We start from the raw sequence: 24622 nt of genomic DNA, 5'->3' as shown, positions 1-24622 counted from the left end.
GTCCATACCTGCATACTGACGTGACTCAAAGGCACTATTATAAAGTTCATGTTCCTGGCCAGAGAAAAGCAAAAAGGAGGTTGTAAAAGAATGTAGTTATGACACTTTAGGAAAATAATGACACTGTCAGACGCCCCAATAAGGCTACTTCCTTCATGCATCTGATACCTCAGATGGAACTTACTGGCGAGATGATAACTGAAGTTCTTTCCCAATCTCCTTGGCTATTACTCGACATGTGTCTTCTCGACAGCTGGGGTGCACAAGTGGCAGGAGTGCCAGACAGGTAGTCTCATGCCTTCTCCGGCCACTCTTTTGATCCCATTCCCTGCCCAGTGTTTCGCCTTCCTTAGCTCTATTGAGAGTGATAGCTATATTCGGCCTGCTTGTGCAGATGCCATTTAATATGAAGTATAAAATATCACCAAAGGTGAAGTAGCACGTAGTCGGCAGGATTTGAACCTACGCGGGGAGACCCCAATGGATTTCAAGTCCATCGCCTTAACCACTCGGCCACGACTACTTGCTTAAAGCTATGGTCCATTTTCAACGTAGCTCGTTTCTATTTCTGCTGGCGGTCTAGCCTCTGGACAGAAGCAGTCCTTTTCTAGAGAGGAAGGCCACAATGGCAAAAGTTTGAGCCCTCCCAGGCCGCTGACCCTATTAGTCCTGCTTTTGGAGCCCGCATTTATGCCAGAAGGTATTTCAAAGAATTATGGGAAAATACTGTTCACAAAAGGGACAGCGTAGTTGGCAGGATTCGAACCTGCGCGGGGATACCCCAATGGATTTCTAGTCCATCGCCTTAACCACTCGGCCACAACTACCCACACAAGTGAATCTCAACAGGGCACTTTACCTCCATCCGTAGTCTTTTTTCTTTCCGTTCACTGGACCATTTTCCCTGCTCTCCTATACATCATTCCTATTCCACAGAAGACTTTCTAAAGCGTCTCAAGCTAAAAGCAGGTATGCATGTGAAATTAGCACTCCTTGTATGTTCATGTTTTGAGACGGGGGAAAAAAATCAGGCCGGAAGAGGTGGTAGCTTTAACGTCAGGGAGATGGCAGCCACGATAGGCACCATGGCAAAACTTCTGTCTTGGAGGCCATGAATGGACTCCACAGAGAGACGGGTTGGTCTTTACAGGTATGAAAAGAAGTGCCTCGTCCAATCTAGGGCCTGTGGCTAGGCGTTTCCTGAGCTGAATTCTCCTTGGAGGAGAGTGGGCGTGTTCAGTTTCTCTGCAGACTAGTGCCTGACAGGTGAGGGAGGGGGAGCAGGATGCATTTGGCCTGGGTTCATATCTTTCTTCTGTGGCTTTAATGGTCTTTGCTTCATATTCTGTTTTACTGACTGCTTTGCATAGAGGCTGCTCCCTTGTTCTCCCACGCAGGAGGCCCTGAAGAGGAATCCCAAAAATGTCATCTGACGTAGTCGGCAGGATTTGAACATACTCGTGGAGACACCAAATGATATCTAGTCCATCGCCTTAACCACTTGGTAACGACTACTTGGCTCTGCAAGCGGTGCCCCTTTCAACATAGCCCTTCATGTCTTCACAGGCAACCTCACTGGCTCCAGTCATTCCGCTCTGCTCCTTCCTCTTCCTCAGCAATCCTTTGCACTGGCAAGGTGCTTCTCAAAAAACAAATATAGGCACTCCTGCCAATCCACAAGTATTCCGAAGGCTTTGCTGAGGCCCTCTGCAGCCCTTCTTCTTTACAGCACATCAACTGCTGACCTTTGTTTGCCCTAAGGCTTCTGCTTCCATATTGGAGTCATCCCAGGCTTTGGTGATCCCAGCCGTCAGCCCAGCACCTCAGTTGAGCCTTTGAAAGGCTGTCAGGCCCTGCTCCTCTTTCTGTCTTGATATTCTAGCCACATTACTTAATAGGTGAGTGGAGGCGGGCCCAAGAGAGGGTAGTCTCTATGCAAATGAAGTGCTTGGGCATACCTGGGAGTGTCCTTCTGCAAGCCATTCAGCCTCCTGGCTGGTGGCAGGTTTGTTGAGGAGAGCAAGGCCGTGTTGGGCCAGTCCCAAAGCAGAGGCGAGCTCCTTCAGCAGGAGTCCATTTATGCGAGGGACCCTAAGTTACTCAGGCATATATAATAATCACCTTTAGCCCTTATAGAGAGGTTTTGGCCGATCGGGGCCAAAGGGGCGGTGGGGTCAGAAGGCTCAGGGTAAGGGCCTCAGTAGCCTCACCTCTCTTGTTGCCCTAGGTTGCACTGTGGTCTGGGACCTGGCCAAACGCCAATCCTTTTTAACCACACCTGCAGCTCTGCCTAGGCCGAGAAGCAACAGCAGAGAGCTTCCTTCCTGCCCCTTCCTGTGCTTCCCACCAACCTCCTAAATTGACCCCTGTAGAGGAGCTAGCTGCCTTGTCCTTCCCAACAACAATTTATCCAGGCACTCACCCCAGACAGCAGGCTCGAAAAGCACAGGCAAGGCTTCTCTGCAGCTCCCCAAAATAGACAGATACAGTGTCTGAGAAGCTGTAGGCCTGGGCAGCGTACTCCTTGAGAGTTTTCATGCTGGCATTGCACAGTGCATTGTTTCACATTCTTGTCTTTGTTTTACCTGTGCTCTCAACGTTGTTGAATAATACATGCTTATTCCTGGGAAAGGAGGCATCCAAGGAAAAACCTAACACATCATTGTGAAAGAGCACCGACGTAGTCGGCAGGATTTGAACCTGCGCGGGGACACCCCAATGGATTTCGAGTCCATCGCCTTAACCACTCGGCCACGACTACTCACGAGGGGTGGCTGCCACTTAAGCTGAGGTTCTCACTCTCACAGCAGTCTTTTTCTTTCCCTCAGTTCACTCTGCTCCACTGCCTTCCCATCTTTGCCTATCCGTTCTACTGCAAAAAATACACTCGGTCCATACCTGCATACTGACGTGACTCAAAGGCACTATTATAAAGTTCATGTTCCTGGCCAGAGAAAAGCAAAAAGGAGGTTGTAAAAGAATGCAGTTATGACACTTTAGGAAAATAATGACACTGTCAGACGCCCCAATAAGGCTACTTCCTTCATGCATCTGATACCTCAGATGGAACTTACTGGCGAGATGATAACTGAAGTTCTTTCCCAATCTCCTTGGCTATTACTCGACATGTGCCTTCTCGACAGCTGGGGTGCACAAGTGGCAGGAGTGCCAGACAGGTAGTCTCATGCCTTCTCCGGCCACTCTTTTGATCCCATTCCCTGCCCAGTGTTTCGCCTTCCTTAGCTCTATTGAGAGTGATAGCTATATTCGGCCTGCTTGTGCAGATGCCATTTAATATGAAGTATAAAATATCACCAAAGGTGAAGTAGCACGTAGTCGGCAGCATTTGAACCTACGCGGGGAGACCCCAATGGATTTCAAGTCCATCGCCTTAACCACTCGGCCACGACTACTTGCTTAAAGCTATGGTCCATTTTCAACGTAGCTCGTTTCTATTTCTGCTGGCGGTCTAGCCTCTGGACAGAAGCAGTCCTTTTCTAGAGAGGAAGGCCACAATGGCAAAAGTTTGAGCCCTCCCAGGCCGCTGACCCTATTAGTCCTGCTTTTGGAGCCCGCATTTATGCCAGAAGGTATTTCAAAGAATTATGGGAAAATACTGTTCACAAAAGGGACAGCGTAGTTGGCAGGATTCGAACCTGCGCGGGGATACCCCAATGGATTTCTAGTCCATCGCCTTAACCACTCGGCCACAACTACCCACACAAGTGAATCTCAACAGGGCACTTTACCTCCATCCGTAGTCTTTTTTCTTTCCGTTCACTGGACCATTTTCCCTGCTCTCCTATACATCATTCCTATTCCACAGAAGACTTTCTAAAGCGTCTCAAGCTAAAAGCAGGCATGCATGTGAAATTAGCACTCCTTGTATGTTCATGTTTTGAGACGGGGGAAAAAAATCAGGCCGGAAGAGGTGGTAGCTTTAACGTCAGGGAGATGGCAGCCACGATAGGCACCATGGCAAAACTTCTGTCTTGGAGGCCATGAATGGACTCCACAGAGAGACGGGTTGGTCTTTACAGGTATGAAAAGAAGTGCCTCGTCCAATCTAGGGCCTGTGGCTAGGCGTTTCCTGAGCTGAATTCTCCTTGGAGGAGAGTGGGCGTGTTCAGTTTCTCTGCAGACTAGTGCCTGACAGGTGAGGGAGGGGGAGCAGGATGCATTTGGCCTGGGTTCATATCTTTCTTCTGTGGCTTTAATGGTCTTTGCTTCATATTCTGTTTTACTGACTGCTTTGCATAGAGGCTGCTCCCTTGTTCTCCCACGCAGGAGGCCCTGAAGAGGAATCCCAAAAATGTCATCTGACGTAGTCGGCAGGATTTGAACATACTCGTGGAGACACCAAATGATATCTAGTCCATCGCCTTAACCACTTGGTAACGACTACTTGGCTCTGCAAGCGGTGCCCCTTTCAACATAGCCCTTCATGTCTTCACAGACAACCTCACTGGCTCCAGTCATTCCGCTCTGCTCCTTCCTCTTCCTCAGCAATCCTTTGCACTGGCAAGGTGCTTCTCAAAAAACAAATATAGGCACTCCTGCCAATCCACAAGTATTCCGAAGGCTTTGCTGAGGCCCTCTGCAGCCCTTCTTCTTTACAGCACATCAACTGCTGACCTTTGTTTGCCCTAAGGCTTCTGCTTCCATATTGGAGTCATCCCAGGCTTTGGTGATCCCAGCCGTCAGCCCAGCACCTCAGTTGAGCCTTTGAAAGGCTGTCAGGCCCTGCTCCTCTTTCTGTCTTGATATTCTAGCCACATTACTTAATAGGTGAGTGGAGGCGGGCCCAAGAGAGGGTAGTCTCTATGCAAATGAAGTGCTTGGGCATACCTGGGAGTGTCCTTCTGCAAGCCATTCAGCCTCCTGGCTGGTGGCAGGTTTGTTGAGGAGAGCAAGGCCGTGTTGGGCCAGTCCCAAAGCAAAGGCGAGCTCCTTCAGCAGGAGTCCATTTATGCGAGGGACCCTAAGTTACTCAGGCATATATAATAATCACCTTTAGCCCTTATAGAGAGGTTTTGGCCGATCGGGGCCAAAGGGGCGGTGGGGTCAGAAGGCTCAGGGTAAGGGCCTCAGTAGCCTCACCTCTCTTGTTGCCCTAGGTTGCACTGTGGTCTGGGACCTGGCCAAACGCCAATCCTTTTTAACCACACCTGCAGCTCTGCCTAGGCCGAGAAGCAACAGCAGAGAGCTTCCTTCCTGCCCCTTCCTGTGCTTCCCACCAACCTCCTAAATTGACCCCTGTAGAGGAGCTAGCTGCCTTGTCCTTCCCAACAACAATTTATCCAGGCACTCACCCCAGACAGCAGGCTCGAAAAGCACAGGCAAGGCTTCTCTGCAGCTCCCCAAAATAGACAGATACAGTGTCTGAGAAGCTGTAGGCCTGGGCAGCGTACTCCTTGAGAGTTTTCATGCTGGCATTGCACAGTGCATTGTTTCACATTCTTGTCTTTGTTTTACCTGTGCTCTCAACGTTGTTGAATAATACATGCTTATTCCTGGGAAAGGAGGCATCCAAGGAAAAACCTAACACATCATTGTGAAAGAGCACCGACGTAGTCGGCAGGATTTGAACCTGCGCGGGGACACCCCAATGGATTTCGAGTCCATCGCCTTAACCACTCGGCCACGACTACTCACGAGGGGTGGCTGCCACTTAAGCTGAGGTTCTCACTCTCACAGCAGTCTTTTTCTTTCCCTCAGTTCACTCTGCTCCACTGCCTTCCCATCTTTGCCTATCCGTTCTACTGCAAAAAATACACTCGGTCCATACCTGCATACTGACGTGACTCAAAGGCACTATTATAAAGTTCATGTTCCTGGCCAGAGAAAAGCAAAAAGGAGGTTGTAAAAGAATGCAGTTATGACACTTTAGGAAAATAATGACACTGTCAGACGCCCCAATAAGGCTACTTCCTTCATGCATCTGATACCTCAGATGGAACTTACTGGCGAGATGATAACTGAAGTTCTTTCCCAATCTCCTTGGCTATTACTCGACATGTGTCTTCTCGACAGCTGGGGTGCACAAGTGGCAGGAGTGCCAGACAGGTAGTCTCATGCCTTCTCCGGCCACTCTTTTGATCCCATTCCCTGCCCAGTGTTTCGCCTTCCTTAGCTCTATTGAGAGTGATAGCTATATTCGGCCTGCTTGTGCAGATGCCATTTAATATGAAGTATAAAATATCACCAAAGGTGAAGTAGCACGTAGTCGGCAGCATTTGAACCTACGCGGGGAGACCCCAATGGATTTCAAGTCCATCGCCTTAACCACTCGGCCACGACTACTTGCTTAAAGCTATGGTCCATTTTCAACGTAGCTCGTTTCTATTTCTGCTGGCGGTCTAGCCTCTGGACAGAAGCAGTCCTTTTCTAGAGAGGAAGGCCACAATGGCAAAAGTTTGAGCCCTCCCAGGCCGCTGACCCTATTAGTCCTGCTTTTGGAGCCCGCATTTATGCCAGAAGGTATTTCAAAGAATTATGGGAAAATACTGTTCACAAAAGGGACAGCGTAGTTGGCAGGATTCGAACCTGCGCGGGGATACCCCAATGGATTTCTAGTCCATCGCCTTAACCACTCGGCCACAACTACCCACACAAGTGAATCTCAACAGGGCACTTTACCTCCATCCGTAGTCTTTTTTCTTTCCGTTCACTGGACCATTTTCCCTGCTCTCCTATACATCATTCCTATTCCACAGAAGACTTTCTAAAGCGTCTCAAGCTAAAAGCAGGCATGCATGTGAAATTAGCACTCCTTGTATGTTCATGTTTTGAGACGGGGGAAAAAAATCAGGCCGGAAGAGGTGGTAGCTTTAACGTCAGGGAGATGGCAGCCACGATAGGCACCATGGCAAAACTTCTGTCTTGGAGGCCATGAATGGACTCCACAGAGAGACGGGTTGGTCTTTACAGGTATGAAAAGAAGTGCCTCGTCCAATCTAGGGCCTGTGGCTAGGCGTTTCCTGAGCTGAATTCTCCTTGGAGGAGAGTGGGCGTGTTCAGTTTCTCTGCAGACTAGTGCCTGACAGGTGAGGGAGGGGGAGCAGGATGCATTTGGCCTGGGTTCATATCTTTCTTCTGTGGCTTTAATGGTCTTTGCTTCATATTCTGTTTTACTGACTGCTTTGCATAGAGGCTGCTCCCTTGTTCTCCCACGCAGGAGGCCCTGAAGAGGAATCCCAAAAATGTCATCTGACGTAGTCGGCAGGATTTGAACATACTCGTGGAGACGCCAAATGATATCTAGTCCATCGCCTTAACCACTTGGTAACGACTACTTGGCTCTGCAAGCGGTGCCCCTTTCAACATAGCCCTTCATGTCTTCACAGGCAACCTCACTGGCTCCAGTCATTCCGCTCTGCTCCTTCCTCTTCCTCAGCAATCCTTTGCACTGGCAAGGTGCTTCTCAAAAAACAAATATAGGCACTCCTGCCAATCCACAAGTATTCCGAAGGCTTTGCTGAGGCCCTCTGCAGCCCTTCTTCTTTACAGCACATCAACTGCTGACCTTTGTTTGCCCTAAGGCTTCTGCTTCCATATTGGAGTCATCCCAGGCTTTGGTGATCCCAGCCGTCAGCCCAGCACCTCAGTTGAGCCTTTGAAAGGCTGTCAGGCCCTGCTCCTCTTTCTGTCTTGATATTCTAGCCACATTACTTAATAGGTGAGTGGAGGCGGGCCCAAGAGAGGGTAGTCTCTATGCAAATGAAGTGCTTGGGCATACCTGGGAGTGTCCTTCTGCAAGCCATTCAGCCTCCTGGCTGGTGGCAGGTTTGTTGAGGAGAGCAAGGCCGTGTTGGGCCAGTCCCAAAGCAAAGGCGAGCTCCTTCAGCAGGAGTCCATTTATGCGAGGGACCCTAAGTTACTCAGGCATATATAATAATCACCTTTAGCCCTTATAGAGAGGTTTTGGCCGATCGTGGCCGATCGGGGCCAAAGGGGCGGTGGGGTCAGAAGGCTCAGGGTAAGGGCCTCAGTAGCCTCACCTCTCTTGTTGCCCTAGGTTGCACTGTGGTCTGGGACCTGGCCAAACGCCAATCCTTTTTAACCACACCTGCAGCTCTGCCTAGGCCGAGAAGCAACAGCAGAGAGCTTCCTTCCTGCCCCTTCCTGTGCTTCCCACCAACCTCCTAAATTGACCCCTGTAGAGGAGCTAGCTGCCTTGTCCTTCCCAACAACAATTTATCCAGGCACTCACCCCAGACAGCAGGCTCGAAAAGCACAGGCAAGGCTTCTCTGCAGCTCCCCAAAATAGACAGATACAGTGTCTGAGAAGCTGTAGGCCTGGGCAGCGTACTCCTTGAGAGTTTTCATGCTGGCATTGCACAGTGCATTGTTTCACATTCTTGTCTTTGTTTTACCTGTGCTCTCAACGTTGTTGAATAATACATGCTTATTCCTGGGAAAGGAGGCATCCAAGGAAAAACCTAACACATCATTGTGAAAGAGCACCGACGTAGTCGGCAGGATTTGAACCTGCGCGGGGACACCCCAATGGATTTCGAGTCCATCGCCTTAACCACTCGGCCACGACTACTCACGAGGGGTGGCTGCCACTTAAGCTGAGGTTCTCACTCTCACAGCAGTCTTTTTCTTTCCCTCAGTTCACTCTGCTCCACTGCCTTCCCATCTTTGCCTATCCGTTCTACTGCAAAAAATACACTCGGTCCATACCTGCATACTGACGTGACTCAAAGGCACTATTATAAAGTTCATGTTCCTGGCCAGAGAAAAGCAAAAAGGAGGTTGTAAAAGAATGCAGTTATGACACTTTAGGAAAATAATGACACTGTCAGACGCCCCAATAAGGCTACTTCCTTCATGCATCTGATACCTCAGATGGAACTTACTGGCGAGATGATAACTGAAGTTCTTTCCCAATCTCCTTGGCTATTACTCGACATGTGTCTTCTCGACAGCTGGGGTGCACAAGTGGCAGGAGTGCCAGACAGGTAGTCTCATGCCTTCTCCGGCCACTCTTTTGATCCCATTCCCTGCCCAGTGTTTCGCCTTCCTTAGCTCTATTGAGAGTGATAGCTATATTCGGCCTGCTTGTGCAGATGCCATTTAATATGAAGTATAAAATATCACCAAAGGTGAAGTAGCACGTAGTCGGCAGCATTTGAACCTACGCGGGGAGACCCCAATGGATTTCAAGTCCATCGCCTTAACCACTCGGCCACGACTACTTGCTTAAAGCTATGGTCCATTTTCAACGTAGCTCGTTTCTATTTCTGCTGGCGGTCTAGCCTCTGGACAGAAGCAGTCCTTTTCTAGAGAGGAAGGCCACAATGGCAAAAGTTTGAGCCCTCCCAGGCCGCTGACCCTATTAGTCCTGCTTTTGGAGCCCGCATTTATGCCAGAAGGTATTTCAAAGAATTATGGGAAAATACTGTTCACAAAAGGGACAGCGTAGTTGGCAGGATTCGAACCTGCGCGGGGATACCCCAATGGATTTCTAGTCCATCGCCTTAACCACTCGGCCACAACTACCCACACAAGTGAATCTCAACAGGGCACTTTACCTCCATCCGTAGTCTTTTTTCTTTCCGTTCACTGGACCATTTTCCCTGCTCTCCTATACATCATTCCTATTCCACAGAAGACTTTCTAAAGCGTCTCAAGCTAAAAGCAGGCATGCATGTGAAATTAGCACTCCTTGTATGTTCATGTTTTGAGACGGGGGAAAAAAATCAGGCCGGAAGAGGTGGTAGCTTTAACGTCAGGGAGATGGCAGCCACGATAGGCACCATGGCAAAACTTCTGTCTTGGAGGCCATGAATGGACTCCACAGAGAGACGGGTTGGTCTTTACAGGTATGAAAAGAAGTGCCTCGTCCAATCTAGGGCCTGTGGCTAGGCGTTTCCTGAGCTGAATTCTCCTTGGAGGAGAGTGGGCGTGTTCAGTTTCTCTGCAGACTAGTGCCTGACAGGTGAGGGAGGGGGAGCAGGATGCATTTGGCCTGGGTTCATATCTTTCTTCTGTGGCTTTAATGGTCTTTGCTTCATATTCTGTTTTACTGACTGCTTTGCATAGAGGCTGCTCCCTTGTTCTCCCACGCAGGAGGCCCTGAAGAGGAATCCCAAAAATGTCATCTGACGTAGTCGGCAGGATTTGAACATACTCGTGGAGACGCCAAATGATATCTAGTCCATCGCCTTAACCACTTGGTAACGACTACTTGGCTCTGCAAGCGGTGCCCCTTTCAACATAGCCCTTCATGTCTTCACAGGCAACCTCACTGGCTCCAGTCATTCCGCTCTGCTCCTTCCTCTTCCTCAGCAATCCTTTGCACTGGCAAGGTGCTTCTCAAAAAACAAATATAGGCACTCCTGCCAATCCACAAGTATTCCGAAGGCTTTGCTGAGGCCCTCTGCAGCCCTTCTTCTTTACAGCACATCAACTGCTGACCTTTGTTTGCCCTAAGGCTTCTGCTTCCATATTGGAGTCATCCCAGGCTTTGGTGATCCCAGCCGTCAGCCCAGCACCTCAGTTGAGCCTTTGAAAGGCTGTCAGGCCCTGCTCCTCTTTCTGTCTTGATATTCTAGCCACATTACTTAATAGGTGAGTGGAGGCGGGCCCAAGAGAGGGTAGTCTCTATGCAAATGAAGTGCTTGGGCATACCTGGGAGTGTCCTTCTGCAAGCCATTCAGCCTCCTGGCTGGTGGCAGGTTTGTTGAGGAGAGCAAGGCCGTGTTGGGCCAGTCCCAAAGCAAAGGCGAGCTCCTTCAGCAGGAGTCCATTTATGCGAGGGACCCTAAGTTACTCAGGCATATATAATAATCACCTTTAGCCCTTATAGAGAGGTTTTGGCCGATCGGGGCCAAAGGGGCGGTGGGGTCAGAAGGCTCAGGGTAAGGGCCTCAGTAGCCTCACCTCTCTTGTTGCCCTAGGTTGCACTGTGGTCTGGGACCTGGCCAAACGCCAATCCTTTTTAACCACACCTGCAGCTCTGCCTAGGCCGAGAAGCAACAGCAGAGAGCTTCCTTCCTGCCCCTTCCTGTGCTTCCCACCAACCTCCTAAATTGACCCCTGTAGAGGAGCTAGCTGCCTTGTCCTTCCCAACAACAATTTATCCAGGCACTCACCCCAGACAGCAGGCTCGAAAAGCACAGGCAAGGCTTCTCTGCAGCTCCCCAAAATAGACAGATACAGTGTCTGAGAAGCTGTAGGCCTGGGCAGCGTACTCCTTGAGAGTTTTCATGCTGGCATTGCACAGTGCATTGTTTCACATTCTTGTCTTTGTTTTACCTGTGCTCTCAACGTTGTTGAATAATACATGCTTATTCCTGGGAAAGGAGGCATCCAAGGAAAAACCTAACACATCATTGTGAAAGAGCACCGACGTAGTCGGCAGGATTTGAACCTGCGCGGGGACACCCCAATGGATTTCGAGTCCATCGCCTTAACCACTCGGCCACGACTACTCACGAGGGGTGGCTGCCACTTAAGCTGAGGTTCTCACTCTCACAGCAGTCTTTTTCTTTCCCTCAGTTCACTCTGCTCCACTGCCTTCCCATCTTTGCCTATCCGTTCTACTGCAAAAAATACACTCGGTCCATACCTGCATACTGACGTGACTCAAAGGCACTATTATAAAGTTCATGTTCCTGGCCAGAGAAAAGCAAAAAGGAGGTTGTAAAAGAATGCAGTTATGACACTTTAGGAAAATAATGACACTGTCAGACGCCCCAATAAGGCTACTTCCTTCATGCATCTGATACCTCAGATGGAACTTACTGGCGAGATGATAACTGAAGTTCTTTCCCAATCTCCTTGGCTATTACTCGACATGTGTCTTCTCGACAGCTGGGGTGCACAAGTGGCAGGAGTGCCAGACAGGTAGTCTCATGCCTTCTCCGGCCACTCTTTTGATCCCATTCCCTGCCCAGTGTTTCGCCTTCCTTAGCTCTATTGAGAGTGATAGCTATATTCGGCCTGCTTGTGCAGATGCCATTTAATATGAAGTATAAAATATCACCAAAGGTGAAGTAGCACGTAGTCGGCAGCATTTGAACCTACGCGGGGAGACCCCAATGGATTTCAAGTCCATCGCCTTAACCACTCGGCCACGACTACTTGCTTAAAGCTATGGTCCATTTTCAACGTAGCTCGTTTCTATTTCTGCTAGCGGTCTAGCCTCTGGACAGAAGCAGTCCTTTTCTAGAGAGGAAGGCCACAATGGCAAAAGTTTGAGCCCTCCCAGGCCGCTGACCCTATTAGTCCTGCTTTTGGAGCCCGCATTTATGCCAGAAGGTATTTCAAAGAATTATGGGAAAATACTGTTCACAAAAGGGACAGCGTAGTTGGCAGGATTCGAACCTGCGCGGGGATACCCCAATGGATTTCTAGTCCATCGCCTTAACCACTCGGCCACAACTACCCACACAAGTGAATCTCAACAGGGCACTTTACCTCCATCCGTAGTCTTTTTTCTTTCCGTTCACTGGACCATTTTCCCTGCTCTCCTATACATCATTCCTATTCCACAGAAGACTTTCTAAAGCGTCTCAAGCTAAAAGCAGGCATGCATGTGAAATTAGCACTCCTTGTATGTTCATGTTTTGAGACGGGGGAAAAAAATCAGGCCGGAAGAGGTGGTAGCTTTAACGTCAGGGAGATGGCAGCCACGATAGGCACCATGGCAAAACTTCTGTCTTGGAGGCCATGAATGGACTCCACAGAGAGACGGGTTGGTCTTTACAGGTATGAAAAGAAGTGCCTCGTCCAATCTAGGGCCTGTGGCTAGGCGTTTCCTGAGCTGAATTCTCCTTGGAGGAGAGTGGGCGTGTTCAGTTTCTCTGCAGACTAGTGCCTGACAGGTGAGGGAGGGGGAGCAGGATGCATTTGGCCTGGGTTCATATCTTTCTTCTGTGGCTTTAATGGTCTTTGCTTCATATTCTGTTTTACTGACTGCTTTGCATAGAGGCTGCTCCCTTGTTCTCCCACGCAGGAGGCCCTGAAGAGGAATCCCAAAAATGTCATCTGACGTAGTCGGCAGGATTTGAACATACTCGTGGAGACGCCAAATGATATCTAGTCCATCGCCTTAACCACTTGGTAACGACTACTTGGCTCTGCAAGCGGTGCCCCTTTCAACATAGCCCTTCATGTCTTCACAGGCAACCTCACTGGCTCCAGTCATTCCGCTCTGCTCCTTCCTCTTCCTCAGCAATCCTTTGCACTGGCAAGGTGCTTCTCAAAAAACAAATATAGGCACTCCTGCCAATCCACAAGTATTCCGAAGGCTTTGCTGAGGCCCTCTGCAGCCCTTCTTCTTTACAGCACATCAACTGCTGACCTTTGTTTGCCCTAAGGCTTCTGCTTCCATATTGGAGTCATCCCAGGCTTTGGTGATCCCAGCCGTCAGCCCAGCACCTCAGTTGAGCCTTTGAAAGGCTGTCAGGCCCTGCTCCTCTTTCTGTCTTGATATTCTAGCCACATTACTTAATAGGTGAGTGGAGGCGGGCCCAAGAGAGGGTAGTCTCTATGCAAATGAAGTGCTTGGGCATACCTGGGAGTGTCCTTCTGCAAGCCATTCAGCCTCCTGGCTGGTGGCAGGTTTGTTGAGGAGAGCAAGGCCGTGTTGGGCCAGTCCCAAAGCAAAGGCGAGCTCCTTCAGCAGGAGTCCATTTATGCGAGGGACCCTAAGTTACTCAGGCATATATAATAATCACCTTTAGCCCTTATAGAGAGGTTTTGGCCGATCGTGGCCGATCGGGGCCAAAGGGGCGGTGGGGTCAGAAGGCTCAGGGTAAGGGCCTCAGTAGCCTCACCTCTCTTGTTGCCCTAGGTTGCACTGTGGTCTGGGACCTGGCCAAACGCCAATCCTTTTTAACCACACCTGCAGCTCTGCCTAGGCCGAGAAGCAACAGCAGAGAGCTTCCTTCCTGCCCCTTCCTGTGCTTCCCACCAACCTCCTAAATTGACCCCTGTAGAGGAGCTAGCTGCCTTGTCCTTCCCAACAACAATTTATCCAGGCACTCACCCCAGACAGCAGGCTCGAAAAGCACAGGCAAGGCTTCTCTGCAGCTCCCCAAAATAGACAGACACAGTGTCTGAGAAGCTGTAGGCCTGGGCAGCGTACTCCTTGAGAGTTTTCATGCTGGCATTGCACAGTGCATTGTTTCACATTCTTGTCTTTGTTTTACCTGTGCTCTCAACGTTGTTGAATAATACATGCTTATTCCTGGGAAAGGAGGCATCCAAGGAAAAACCTAACACATCATTGTGAAAGAGCACCGACGTAGTCGGCAGGATTTGAACCTGCGCGGGGACACCCCAATGGATTTCAAGTCCATCGCCTTAACCACTCGGCCACGACTACTCACGAGGGGTGGCTGCCACTTAAGCTGAGGTTCTCACTCTCACAGCAGTCTTTTTCTTTCCCTCAGTTCACTCTGCTCCACTGCCTTCCCATCTTTGCCTATCCGTTCTACTGCAAAAAATACACTCGGTCCATACCTGCATACTGACGTGACTCAAAGGCACTATTATAAAGTTCATGTTCCTGGCCAGAGAAAAGCAAAAAGGAGGTTGTAAAAGAATGCAGTTATGACACTTTAGGAAAATAATGACACTGTCAGACGCCCCAATAAGGCTACTTCCTTCATGCATCTGATACCTCAGATGGAACTTACTGGCGAGATGATAACTGAAGTTCTTTCCCAATCTCCTTGGCTATTACTCGACATGTGTCTTCTCGACAGCTGGGGTGCACAAGTGGCAGGAGTGCCAGACAGGTAGTCTCATGCCTTCTCCGGCCACTCTTTTGATCCCATTCCCTGCCCAGTGTTTCGCCTTCCTTAGCTCTATTGAGAGTGATAGCTATATTCGGCCTGCTTGTGCAGATGCCATTTAATATGAAGTATAAAATATCACCAAAGGTGAAGTAGCACGTAGTCGGCAGGATTTGAACCTACGCGGGGAGACCCCAATGGATTTCAAGTCCATCGCCTTAACCACTCGGCCACGACTACTTGCTTAAAGCTATGGTCCATTTTCAACGTAGCTCGTTTCTATTTCTGCTGGCGGTCTAGCCTCTGGACAGAAGCAGTCCTTTTCTAGAGAGGAAGGCCACAATGGCAAAAGTTTGAGCCCTCCCAGGCCGCTGACCCTATTAGTCCTGCTTTTGGAGCCCGCATTTATGCCAGAAGGTATTTCAAAGAATTATGGGAAAATACTGTTCACAAAAGGGACAGCGTAGTTGGCAGGATTCGAACCTGCGCGGGGATACCCCAATGGATTTCTAGTCCATCGCCTTAACCACTCGGCCACAACTACCCACACAAGTGAATCTCAACAGGGCACTTTACCTCCATCCGTAGTCTTTTTTCTTTCCGTTCACTGGACCATTTTCCCTGCTCTCCTATACATCATTCCTATTCCACAGAAGACTTTCTAAAGCGTCTCAAGCTAAAATCAGGCATGCATGTGAAATTAGCACTCCTTGTATGTTCATGTTTTGAGACGGGGGAAAAAAATCAGGCCGGAAGAGGTGGTAGCTTTAACGTCAGGGAGATGGCAGCCACGATAGGCACCATGGCAAAACTTCTGTCTTGGAGGCCATGAATGGACTCCACAGAGAGACGGGTTGGTCTTTACAGGTATGAAAAGAAGTGCCTCGTCCAATCTAGGGCCTGTGGCTAGGCGTTTCCTGAGCTGAATTCTCCTTGGAGGAGAGTGGGCGTGTTCAGTTTCTCTGCAGACTAGTGCCTGACAGGTGAGGGAGGGGGAGCAGGATGCATTTGGCCTGGGTTCATATCTTTCTTCTGTGGCTTTAATGGTCTTTGCTTCATATTCTGTTTTACTGACTGCTTTGCATAGAGGCTGCTCCCTTGTTCTCCCACGCAGGAGGCCCTGAAGAGGAATCCCAAAAATGTCATCTGACGTAGTCGGCAGGATTTGAACATACTCGTGGAGACGCCAAATGATATCTAGTCCATCGCCTTAACCACTTGGTAACGACTACTTGGCTCTGCAAGCGGTGCCCCTTTCAACATAGCCCTTCATGTCTTCACAGGCAACCTCACTGGCTCCAGTCATTCCGCTCTGCTCCTTCCTCTTCCTCAGCAATCCTTTGCACTGGCAAGGTGCTTCTCAAAAAACAAATATAGGCACTCCTGCCAATCCACAAGTATTCCGAAGGCTTTGCTGAGGCCCTCTGCAGCCCTTCTTCTTTACAGCACATCAACTGCTGACCTTTGTTTGCCCTAAGGCTTCTGCTTCCATATTGGAGTCATCCCAGGCTTTGGTGATCCCAGCCGTCAGCCCAGCACCTCAGTTGAGCCTTTGAAAGGCTGTCAGGCCCTGCTCCTCTTTCTGTCTTGATATTCTAGCCACATTACTTAATAGGTGAGTGGAGGCGGGCCCAAGAGAGGGTAGTCTCTATGCAAATGAAGTGCTTGGGCATACCTGGGAGTGTCCTTCTGCAAGCCATTCAGCCTCCTGGCTGGTGGCAGGTTTGTTGAGGAGAGCAAGGCCGTGTTGGGCCAGTCCCAAAGCAAAGGCGAGCTCCTTCAGCAGGAGTCCATTTATGCGAGGGACCCTAAGTTACTCAGGCATATATAATAATCACCTTTAGCCCTTATAGAGAGGTTTTGGCCGATCGGGGCCAAAGGGGCGGTGGGGTCAGAAGGCTCAGGGTAAGGGCCTCAGTAGCCTCACCTCTCTTGTTGCCCTAGGTTGCACTGTGGTCTGGGACCTGGCCAAACGCCAATCCTTTTTAACCACACCTGCAGCTCTGCCTAGGCCGAGAAGCAACAGCAGAGAGCTTCCTTCCTGCCCCTTCCTGTGCTTCCCACCAACCTCCTAAATTGACCCCTGTAGAGGAGCTAGCTGCCTTGTCCTTCCCAACAACAATTTATCCAGGCACTCACCCCAGACAGCAGGCTCGAAAAGCACAGGCAAGGCTTCTCTGCAGCTCCCCAAAATAGACAGATACAGTGTCTGAGAAGCTGTAGGCCTGGGCAGCGTACTCCTTGAGAGTTTTCATGCTGGCATTGCACAGTGCATTGTTTCACATTCTTGTCTTTGTTTTACCTGTGCTCTCAACGTTGTTGAATAATACATGCTTATTCCTGGGAAAGGAGGCATCCAAGGAAAAACCTAACACATCATTGTGAAAGAGCACCGACGTAGTCGGCAGGATTTGAACCTGCGCGGGGACACCCCAATGGATTTCGAGTCCATCGCCTTAACCACTCGGCCACGACTACTCACGAGGGGTGGCTGCCACTTAAGCTGAGGTTCTCACTCTCACAGCAGTCTTTTTCTTTCCCTCAGTTCACTCTGCTCCACTGCCTTCCCATCTTTGCCTATCCGTTCTACTGCAAAAAATACACTCGGTCCATACCTGCATACTGACGTGACTCAAAGGCACTATTATAAAGTTCATGTTCCTGGCCAGAGAAAAGCAAAAAGGAGGTTGTAAAAGAATGTAGTTATGACACTTTAGGAAAATAATGACACTGTCAGACGCCCCAATAAGGCTACTTCCTTCATGCATCTGATACCTCAGATGGAACTTACTGGCGAGATGATAACTGAAGTTCTTTCCCAATCTCCTTGGCTATTACTCGACATGTGTCTTCTCGACAGCTGGGGTGCACAAGTGGCAGGAGTGCCAGACAGGTAGTCTCATGCCTTCTCCGGCCACTCTTTTGATCCCATTCCCTGCCCAGTGTTTCGCCTTCCTTAGCTCTATTGAGAGTGATAGCTATATTCGGCCTGCTTGTGCAGATGCCATTTAATATGAAGTATAAAATATCACCAAAGGTGAAGTAGCACGTAGTCGGCAGGATTTGAACCTACGCGGGGAGACCCCAATGGATTTCAAGTCCATCGCCTTAACCACTCGGCCACGACTACTTGCTTAAAGCTATGGTCCATTTTCAACGTAGCTCGTTTCTATTTCTGCTGGCGGTCTAGCCTCTGGACAGAAGCAGTCCTTTTCTAGAGAGGAAGGCCACAATGGCAAAAGTTTGAGCCCTCCCAGGCCGCTGACCCTATTAGTCCTGCTTTTGGAGCCCGCATTTATGCCAGAAGGTATTTCAAAGAATTATGGGAAAATACTGTTCACAAAAGGGACAGCGTAGTTGGCAGGATTCGAACCTGCGCGGGGATACCCCAATGGATTTCTAGTCCATCGCCTTAACCACTCGGCCACAACTACCCACACAAGTGAATCTCAACAGGGCACTTTACCTCCATCCGTAGTCTTTTTTCTTTCCGTTCACTGGACCATTTTCCCTGCTCTCCTATACATCATTCCTATTCCACAGAAGACTTTCTAAAGCGTCTCAAGCTAAAAGCAGGTATGCATGTGAAATTAGCACTCCTTGTATGTTCATGTTTTGAGACGGGGGAAAAAAATCAGGCCGGAAGAGGTGGTAGCTTTAACGTCAGGGAGATGGCAGCCACGATAGGCACCATGGCAAAACTTCTGTCTTGGAGGCCATGAATGGACTCCACAGAGAGACGGGTTGGTCTTTACAGGTATGAAAAGAAGTGCCTCGTCCAATCTAGGGCCTGTGGCTAGGCGTTTCCTGAGCTGAATTCTCCTTGGAGGAGAGTGGGCGTGTTCAGTTTCTCTGCAGACTAGTGCCTGACAGGTGAGGGAGGGGGAGCAGGATGCATTTGGCCTGGGTTCATATCTTTCTTCTGTGGCTTTAATGGTCTTTGCTTCATATTCTGTTTTACTGACTGCTTTGCATAGAGGCTGCTCCCTTGTTCTCCCACGCAGGAGGCCCTGAAGAGGAATCCCAAAAATGTCATCTGACGTAGTCGGCAGGATTTGAACATACTCGTGGAGACACCAAATGATATCTAGTCCATCGCCTTAACCACTTGGTAACGACTACTTGGCTCTGCAAGCGGTGCCCCTTTCAACATAGCCCTTCATGTCTTCACAGGCAACCTCACTGGCTCCAGTCATTCCGCTCTGCTCCTTCCTCTTCCTCAGCAATCCTTTGCACTGGCAAGGTGCTTCTCAAAAAACAAATATAGGCACTCCTGCCAATCCACAAGTATTCCGAAGGCTTTGCTGAGGCCCTCTGCAGCCCTTCTTCTTTACAGCACATCAACTGCTGACCTTTGTTTGCCCTAAGGCTTCTGCTTCCATATTGGAGTCATCCCAGGCTTTGGTGATCCCAGCCGTCAGCCCAGCACCTCAGTTGAGCCTTTGAAAGGCTGTCAGGCCCTGCTCCTCTTTCTGTCTTGATATTCTAGCCACATTACTTAATAGGTGAGTGGAGGCGGGCCCAAGAGAGGGTAGTCTCTATGCAAATGAAGTGCTTGGGCATACCTGGGAGTGTCCTTCTGCAAGCCATTCAGCCTCCTGGCTGGTGGCAGGTTTGTTGAGGAGAGCAAGGCCGTGTTGGGCCAGTCCCAAAGCAGAGGCGAGCTCCTTCAGCAGGAGTCCATTTATGCGAGGGACCCTAAGTTACTCAGGCATATATAATAATCACCTTTAGCCCTTATAGAGAGGTTTTGGCCGATCGGGGCCAAAGGGGCGGTGGGGTCAGAAGGCTCAGGGTAAGGGCCTCAGTAGCCTCACCTCTCTTGTTGCCCTAGGTTGCACTGTGGTCTGGGACCTGGCCAAACGCCAATCCTTTTTAACCACACCTGCAGCTCTGCCTAGGCCGAGAAGCAACAGCAGAGAGCTTCCTTCCTGCCCCTTCCTGTGCTTCCCACCAACCTCCTAAATTGACCCCTGTAGAGGAGCTAGCTGCCTTGTCCTTCCCAACAACAATTTATCCAGGCACTCACCCCAGACAGCAGGCTCGAAAAGCACAGGCAAGGCTTCTCTGCAGCTCCCCAAAATAGACAGATACAGTGTCTGAGAAGCTGTAGGCCTGGGCAGCGTACTCCTTGAGAGTTTTCATGCTGGCATTGCACAGTGCATTGTTTCACATTCTTGTCTTTGTTTTACCTGTGCTCTCAACGTTGTTGAATAATACATGCTTATTCCTGGGAAAGGAGGCATCCAAGGAAAAACCTAACACATCATTGTGAAAGAGCACCGACGTAGTCGGCAGGATTTGAACCTGCGCGGGGACACCCCAATGGATTTCGAGTCCATCGCCTTAACCACTCGGCCACGACTACTCACGAGGGGTGGCTGCCACTTAAGCTGAGGTTCTCACTCTCACAGCAGTCTTTTTCTTTCCCTCAGTTCACTCTGCTCCACTGCCTTCCCATCTTTGCCTATCCGTTCTACTGCAAAAAATACACTCGGTCCATACCTGCATACTGACGTGACTCAAAGGCACTATTATAAAGTTCATGTTCCTGGCCAGAGAAAAGCAAAAAGGAGGTTGTAAAAGAATGCAGTTATGACACTTTAGGAAAATAATGACACTGTCAGACGCCCCAATAAGGCTACTTCCTTCATGCATCTGATACCTCAGATGGAACTTACTGGCGAGATGATAACTGAAGTTCTTTCCCAATCTCCTTGGCTATTACTCGACATGTGCCTTCTCGACAGCTGGGGTGCACAAGTGGCAGGAGTGCCAGACAGGTAGTCTCATGCCTTCTCCGGCCACTCTTTTGATCCCATTCCCTGCCCAGTGTTTCGCCTTCCTTAGCTCTATTGAGAGTGATAGCTATATTCGGCCTGCTTGTGCAGATGCCATTTAATATGAAGTATAAAATATCACCAAAGGTGAAGTAGCACGTAGTCGGCAGCATTTGAACCTACGCGGGGAGACCCCAATGGATTTCAAGTCCATCGCCTTAACCACTCGGCCACGACTACTTGCTTAAAGCTATGGTCCATTTTCAACGTAGCTCGTTTCTATTTCTGCTGGCGGTCTAGCCTCTGGACAGAAGCAGTCCTTTTCTAGAGAGGAAGGCCACAATGGCAAAAGTTTGAGCCCTCCCAGGCCGCTGACCCTATTAGTCCTGCTTTTGGAGCCCGCATTTATGCCAGAAGGTATTTCAAAGAATTATGGGAAAATACTGTTCACAAAAGGGACAGCGTAGTTGGCAGGATTCGAACCTGCGCGGGGATACCCCAATGGATTTCTAGTCCATCGCCTTAACCACTCGGCCACAACTACCCACACAAGTGAATCTCAACAGGGCACTTTACCTCCATCCGTAGTCTTTTTTCTTTCCGTTCACTGGACCATTTTCCCTGCTCTCCTATACATCATTCCTATTCCACAGAAGACTTTCTAAAGCGTCTCAAGCTAAAAGCAGGCATGCATGTGAAATTAGCACTCCTTGTATGTTCATGTTTTGAGACGGGGGAAAAAAATCAGGCCGGAAGAGGTGGTAGCTTTAACGTCAGGGAGATGGCAGCCACGATAGGCACCATGGCAAAACTTCTGTCTTGGAGGCCATGAATGGACTCCACAGAGAGACGGGTTGGTCTTTACAGGTATGAAAAGAAGTGCCTCGTCCAATCTAGGGCCTGTGGCTAGGCGTTTCCTGAGCTGAATTCTCCTTGGAGGAGAGTGGGCGTGTTCAGTTTCTCTGCAGACTAGTGCCTGACAGGTGAGGGAGGGGGAGCAGGATGCATTTGGCCTGGGTTCATATCTTTCTTCTGTGGCTTTAATGGTCTTTGCTTCATATTCTGTTTTACTGACTGCTTTGCATAGAGGCTGCTCCCTTGTTCTCCCACGCAGGAGGCCCTGAAGAGGAATCCCAAAAATGTCATCTGACGTAGTCGGCAGGATTTGAACATACTCGTGGAGACACCAAATGATATCTAGTCCATCGCCTTAACCACTTGGTAACGACTACTTGGCTCTGCAAGCGGTGCCCCTTTCAACATAGCCCTTCATGTCTTCACAGACAACCTCACTGGCTCCAGTCATTCCGCTCTGCTCCTTCCTCTTCCTCAGCAATCCTTTGCACTGGCAAGGTGCTTCTCAAAAAACAAATATAGGCACTCCTGCCAATCCACAAGTATTCCGAAGGCTTTGCTGAGGCCCTCTGCAGCCCTTCTTCTTTACAGCACATCAACTGCTGACCTTTGTTTGCCCTAAGGCTTCTGCTTCCATATTGGAGTCATCCCAGGCTTTGGTGATCCCAGCCGTCAGCCCAGCACCTCAGTTGAGCCTTTGAAAGGCTGTCAGGCCCTGCTCCTCTTTCTGTCTTGATATTCTAGCCACATTACTTAATAGGTGAGTGGAGGCGGGCCCAAGAGAGGGTAGTCTCTATGCAAATGAAGTGCTTGGGCATACCTGGGAGTGTCCTTCTGCAAGCCATTCAGCCTCCTGGCTGGTGGCAGGTTTGTTGAGGAGAGCAAGGCCGTGTTGGGCCAGTCCCAAAGCAAAGGCGAGCTCCTTCAGCAGGAGTCCATTTATGCGAGGGACCCTAAGTTACTCAGGCATATATAATAATCACCTTTAGCCCTTATAGAGAGGTTTTGGCCGATCGGGGCCAAAGGGGCGGTGGGGTCAGAAGGCTCAGGGTAAGGGCCTCAGTAGCCTCACCTCTCTTGTTGCCCTAGGTTGCACTGTGGTCTGGGACCTGGCCAAACGCCAATCCTTTTTAACCACACCTGCAGCTCTGCCTAGGCCGAGAAGCAACAGCAGAGAGCTTCCTTCCTGCCCCTTCCTGTGCTTCCCACCAACCTCCTAAATTGACCCCTGTAGAGGAGCTAGCTGCCTTGTCCTTCCCAACAACAATTTATCCAGGCACTCACCCCAGACAGCAGGCTCGAAAAGCACAGGCAAGGCTTCTCTGCAGCTCCCCAAAATAGACAGATACAGTGTCTGAGAAGCTGTAGGCCTGGGCAGCGTACTCCTTGAGAGTTTTCATGCTGGCATTGCACAGTGCATTGTTTCACATTCTTGTCTTTGTTTTACCTGTGCTCTCAACGTTGTTGAATAATACATGCTTATTCCTGGGAAAGGAGGCATCCAAGGAAAAACCTAACACATCATTGTGAAAGAGCACCGACGTAGTCGGCAGGATTTGAACCTGCGCGGGGACACCCCAATGGATTTCGAGTCCATCGCCTTAACCACTCGGCCACGACTACTCACGAGGGGTGGCTGCCACTTAAGCTGAGGTTCTCACTCTCACAGCAGTCTTTTTCTTTCCCTCAGTTCACTCTGCTCCACTGCCTTCCCATCTTTGCCTATCCGTTCTACTGCAAAAAATACACTCGGTCCATACCTGCATACTGACGTGACTCAAAGGCACTATTATAAAGTTCATGTTCCTGGCCAGAGAAAAGCAAAAAGGAGGTTGTAAAAGAATGCAGTTATGACACTTTAGGAAAATAATGACACTGTCAGACGCCCCAATAAGGCTACTTCCTTCATGCATCTGATACCTCAGATGGAACTTACTGGCGAGATGATAACTGAAGTTCTTTCCCAATCTCCTTGGCTATTACTCGACATGTGTCTTCTCGACAGCTGGGGTGCACAAGTGGCAGGAGTGCCAGACAGGTAGTCTCATGCCTTCTCCGGCCACTCTTTTGATCCCATTCCCTGCCCAGTGTTTCGCCTTCCTTAGCTCTATTGAGAGTGATAGCTATATTCGGCCTGCTTGTGCAGATGCCATTTAATATGAAGTATAAAATATCACCAAAGGTGAAGTAGCACGTAGTCGGCAGCATTTGAACCTACGCGGGGAGACCCCAATGGATTTCAAGTCCATCGCCTTAACCACTCGGCCACGACTACTTGCTTAAAGCTATGGTCCATTTTCAACGTAGCTCGTTTCTATTTCTGCTGGCGGTCTAGCCTCTGGACAGAAGCAGTCCTTTTCTAGAGAGGAAGGCCACAATGGCAAAAGTTTGAGCCCTCCCAGGCCGCTGACCCTATTAGTCCTGCTTTTGGAGCCCGCATTTATGCCAGAAGGTATTTCAAAGAATTATGGGAAAATACTGTTCACAAAAGGGACAGCGTAGTTGGCAGGATTCGAACCTGCGCGGGGATACCCCAATGGATTTCTAGTCCATCGCCTTAACCACTCGGCCACAACTACCCACACAAGTGAATCTCAACAGGGCACTTTACCTCCATCCGTAGTCTTTTTTCTTTCCGTTCACTGGACCATTTTCCCTGCTCTCCTATACATCATTCCTATTCCACAGAAGACTTTCTAAAGCGTCTCAAGCTAAAAGCAGGCATGCATGTGAAATTAGCACTCCTTGTATGTTCATGTTTTGAGACGGGGGAAAAAAATCAGGCCGGAAGAGGTGGTAGCTTTAACGTCAGGGAGATGGCAGCCACGATAGGCACCATGGCAAAACTTCTGTCTTGGAGGCCATGAATGGACTCCACAGAGAGACGGGTTGGTCTTTACAGGTATGAAAAGAAGTGCCTCGTCCAATCTAGGGCCTGTGGCTAGGCGTTTCCTGAGCTGAATTCTCCTTGGAGGAGAGTGGGCGTGTTCAGTTTCTCTGCAGACTAGTGCCTGACAGGTGAGGGAGGGGGAGCAGGATGCATTTGGCCTGGGTTCATATCTTTCTTCTGTGGCTTTAATGGTCTTTGCTTCATATTCTGTTTTACTGACTGCTTTGCATAGAGGCTGCTCCCTTGTTCTCCCACGCAGGAGGCCCTGAAGAGGAATCCCAAAAATGTCATCTGACGTAGTCGGCAGGATTTGAACATACTCGTGGAGACGCCAAATGATATCT

At 49.6% G+C, this 24622-nt stretch overlaps 26 non-coding genes across 26 annotated transcripts; all 26 read right to left on the bottom strand.

Moving 5' to 3' along the window:
• Positions 1–441: 441 nt before the first annotated feature.
• Positions 442–523, bottom strand: TRNAS-UGA (transfer RNA serine (anticodon UGA)). Its single transcript has one exon. It is a non-coding gene; the product is annotated as a tRNA-Ser (tRNA).
• Positions 524–745: 222 nt separating this feature from the next.
• TRNAS-AGA (transfer RNA serine (anticodon AGA)) lies at positions 746–827 on the bottom strand. The gene has a single exon. It is a non-coding gene; the product is annotated as a tRNA-Ser (tRNA).
• A 1852-nt stretch (positions 828–2679) lies between these two features.
• On the bottom strand, positions 2680–2761 carry TRNAS-CGA (transfer RNA serine (anticodon CGA)). Its single transcript has one exon. It is a non-coding gene; the product is annotated as a tRNA-Ser (tRNA).
• A 570-nt stretch (positions 2762–3331) lies between these two features.
• Positions 3332–3413, bottom strand: TRNAS-UGA (transfer RNA serine (anticodon UGA)). Its single transcript has one exon. It is a non-coding gene; the product is annotated as a tRNA-Ser (tRNA).
• A 222-nt stretch (positions 3414–3635) lies between these two features.
• Positions 3636–3717, bottom strand: TRNAS-AGA (transfer RNA serine (anticodon AGA)). Its single transcript has one exon. It is a non-coding gene; the product is annotated as a tRNA-Ser (tRNA).
• A 1852-nt stretch (positions 3718–5569) lies between these two features.
• Positions 5570–5651, bottom strand: TRNAS-CGA (transfer RNA serine (anticodon CGA)). The gene has a single exon. It is a non-coding gene; the product is annotated as a tRNA-Ser (tRNA).
• A 570-nt stretch (positions 5652–6221) lies between these two features.
• On the bottom strand, positions 6222–6303 carry TRNAS-UGA (transfer RNA serine (anticodon UGA)). Its single transcript has one exon. It is a non-coding gene; the product is annotated as a tRNA-Ser (tRNA).
• A 222-nt stretch (positions 6304–6525) lies between these two features.
• TRNAS-AGA (transfer RNA serine (anticodon AGA)) lies at positions 6526–6607 on the bottom strand. The gene has a single exon. It is a non-coding gene; the product is annotated as a tRNA-Ser (tRNA).
• Positions 6608–8469: 1862 nt separating this feature from the next.
• Positions 8470–8551, bottom strand: TRNAS-CGA (transfer RNA serine (anticodon CGA)). The gene has a single exon. It is a non-coding gene; the product is annotated as a tRNA-Ser (tRNA).
• Positions 8552–9121: 570 nt separating this feature from the next.
• TRNAS-UGA (transfer RNA serine (anticodon UGA)) lies at positions 9122–9203 on the bottom strand. Its single transcript has one exon. It is a non-coding gene; the product is annotated as a tRNA-Ser (tRNA).
• A 222-nt stretch (positions 9204–9425) lies between these two features.
• TRNAS-AGA (transfer RNA serine (anticodon AGA)) lies at positions 9426–9507 on the bottom strand. The gene has a single exon. It is a non-coding gene; the product is annotated as a tRNA-Ser (tRNA).
• Positions 9508–11359: 1852 nt separating this feature from the next.
• On the bottom strand, positions 11360–11441 carry TRNAS-CGA (transfer RNA serine (anticodon CGA)). Its single transcript has one exon. It is a non-coding gene; the product is annotated as a tRNA-Ser (tRNA).
• A 570-nt stretch (positions 11442–12011) lies between these two features.
• On the bottom strand, positions 12012–12093 carry TRNAS-UGA (transfer RNA serine (anticodon UGA)). Its single transcript has one exon. It is a non-coding gene; the product is annotated as a tRNA-Ser (tRNA).
• Positions 12094–12315: 222 nt separating this feature from the next.
• TRNAS-AGA (transfer RNA serine (anticodon AGA)) lies at positions 12316–12397 on the bottom strand. The gene has a single exon. It is a non-coding gene; the product is annotated as a tRNA-Ser (tRNA).
• Positions 12398–14259: 1862 nt separating this feature from the next.
• Positions 14260–14341, bottom strand: TRNAS-UGA (transfer RNA serine (anticodon UGA)). Its single transcript has one exon. It is a non-coding gene; the product is annotated as a tRNA-Ser (tRNA).
• Positions 14342–14911: 570 nt separating this feature from the next.
• On the bottom strand, positions 14912–14993 carry TRNAS-UGA (transfer RNA serine (anticodon UGA)). The gene has a single exon. It is a non-coding gene; the product is annotated as a tRNA-Ser (tRNA).
• A 222-nt stretch (positions 14994–15215) lies between these two features.
• TRNAS-AGA (transfer RNA serine (anticodon AGA)) lies at positions 15216–15297 on the bottom strand. Its single transcript has one exon. It is a non-coding gene; the product is annotated as a tRNA-Ser (tRNA).
• Positions 15298–17149: 1852 nt separating this feature from the next.
• TRNAS-CGA (transfer RNA serine (anticodon CGA)) lies at positions 17150–17231 on the bottom strand. Its single transcript has one exon. It is a non-coding gene; the product is annotated as a tRNA-Ser (tRNA).
• Positions 17232–17801: 570 nt separating this feature from the next.
• TRNAS-UGA (transfer RNA serine (anticodon UGA)) lies at positions 17802–17883 on the bottom strand. Its single transcript has one exon. It is a non-coding gene; the product is annotated as a tRNA-Ser (tRNA).
• A 222-nt stretch (positions 17884–18105) lies between these two features.
• On the bottom strand, positions 18106–18187 carry TRNAS-AGA (transfer RNA serine (anticodon AGA)). The gene has a single exon. It is a non-coding gene; the product is annotated as a tRNA-Ser (tRNA).
• A 1852-nt stretch (positions 18188–20039) lies between these two features.
• On the bottom strand, positions 20040–20121 carry TRNAS-CGA (transfer RNA serine (anticodon CGA)). The gene has a single exon. It is a non-coding gene; the product is annotated as a tRNA-Ser (tRNA).
• A 570-nt stretch (positions 20122–20691) lies between these two features.
• Positions 20692–20773, bottom strand: TRNAS-UGA (transfer RNA serine (anticodon UGA)). Its single transcript has one exon. It is a non-coding gene; the product is annotated as a tRNA-Ser (tRNA).
• Positions 20774–20995: 222 nt separating this feature from the next.
• Positions 20996–21077, bottom strand: TRNAS-AGA (transfer RNA serine (anticodon AGA)). Its single transcript has one exon. It is a non-coding gene; the product is annotated as a tRNA-Ser (tRNA).
• A 1852-nt stretch (positions 21078–22929) lies between these two features.
• On the bottom strand, positions 22930–23011 carry TRNAS-CGA (transfer RNA serine (anticodon CGA)). Its single transcript has one exon. It is a non-coding gene; the product is annotated as a tRNA-Ser (tRNA).
• Positions 23012–23581: 570 nt separating this feature from the next.
• TRNAS-UGA (transfer RNA serine (anticodon UGA)) lies at positions 23582–23663 on the bottom strand. Its single transcript has one exon. It is a non-coding gene; the product is annotated as a tRNA-Ser (tRNA).
• A 222-nt stretch (positions 23664–23885) lies between these two features.
• Positions 23886–23967, bottom strand: TRNAS-AGA (transfer RNA serine (anticodon AGA)). Its single transcript has one exon. It is a non-coding gene; the product is annotated as a tRNA-Ser (tRNA).
• Between the last annotated feature and the right edge of the window lie 655 nt (positions 23968–24622).

This window comes from Pleurodeles waltl, chromosome 7 (assembly GCF_031143425.1).
Source record: "Pleurodeles waltl isolate 20211129_DDA chromosome 7, aPleWal1.hap1.20221129, whole genome shotgun sequence".
Taxonomy (NCBI): Eukaryota; Metazoa; Chordata; class Amphibia; order Caudata; family Salamandridae; genus Pleurodeles; species Pleurodeles waltl.
This window is presented reverse-complemented; position numbering and strand designations above follow the sequence as displayed.